The sequence below is a fragment of the Girardinichthys multiradiatus genome, chromosome X (assembly GCF_021462225.1).
Source record: "Girardinichthys multiradiatus isolate DD_20200921_A chromosome X, DD_fGirMul_XY1, whole genome shotgun sequence".
Lineage (NCBI taxonomy): Eukaryota > Metazoa > Chordata > Actinopteri > Cyprinodontiformes > Goodeidae > Girardinichthys > Girardinichthys multiradiatus.
Window position 1 is genome coordinate 14,671,459 of NC_061817.1, and position 1,139 is coordinate 14,672,597.

At 34.8% G+C, this 1,139-nt stretch overlaps 1 long non-coding RNA gene across 1 annotated transcript; it reads left to right on the forward strand.

The window, feature by feature from the left end:
- LOC124862602 lies at window positions 1–698 on the forward strand. Its single transcript, XR_007036959.1, has 3 exons — window positions 1–64; window positions 174–265; window positions 375–698. It is a non-coding gene; the product is annotated as an uncharacterized LOC124862602 (long non-coding RNA).
- Window positions 699–1,139: the final 441 nt, after the last annotated feature.

Consider the following 1,139-nt stretch of genomic DNA (forward strand, 5'->3'; position numbering starts at 1 on the left):
AGGTTAAAGTGGAAAGTACATTTTGAAGAATTTAAAGAAGCACCTAAGTCTTGTGGAAATACAGGTATGATCACAGATTGTTTACTGCAAATAACCCATGTCAAACACACTTGTAACTAACATAATGCATTAGTATTAAATATTTCCTTTCTTTCTCTGCTTATGTTTTTAAGGTTGACTGTATGGGACCACAGATTTCTGCTCTGGTCCATCTGTTCTGATGAAAACCTAGAAAAGGTTTTACTGCTTCACTTCAGTGGCCGAGGTACATATTGTCTCTGACATATTATATATATCAACATGTAGACATCGGAATTACAGGTTATTAGCTTTAATTAGTACCCAACTGCTATGTGCATTTGTTTTTATTTCAGGTTTGAAGTTATTCACTGGAGTGGAAATGCAAGCTTTGCTCTCTAATTTTAAACACAATAGAAAAATTATTCACACATTATTTGTCTTAATAATGTCTGTATCATGCCAGTTTTTCCAGAGTTAATCCTTTGCAATGTCTTTATGACAACTGTTTTTGCACATTTCCATCATTCAATGCAATGAAAACCCATATATCTCGGTATCGTGATGCAGATAATTCTGTGCACAAAGAGGCACAAGTATATTTCACATGAACTTTGTGTGACTTTAAGAAACTTTTTAGTGAGGCCAAAATCTTTAGTTATTTACGAAGCCATTTAAGGATGCATAAAATGGTAGAATGCCCTTTCAAAAACTGTAACTACCGCACAAATGCTTACTCATCGTTTAATGCTCATAAGTCTAGACAACATCATGGAGGTTCAGACTTTGATGAAAATGCTGTCTCAGCAGTAAACGACAATGCTACTGAAACATCTGTTATGCTTTCTGATGAAGATCTTGCTCATTATGAGGATGCAGAGATGTTTGAAGATCTAGAGGATGATAATAGTCAGCGGGATCTTGACAATTTGAAAGCACAACTGCAACTTAATCTGGCTTTGTTTTTAAAGATGAAAACTGTACTTCATGTTTCAGACATGGCAACTCAAGAAATGATAAAGCATTTGGTTGAGTTGTTTACTTTGTCCCAACCTCTCATCAAAAGAACCATTGAGAATGTGTTTCAGAACCATAATGTTGTAGCTTCTGAAACTTTAGTA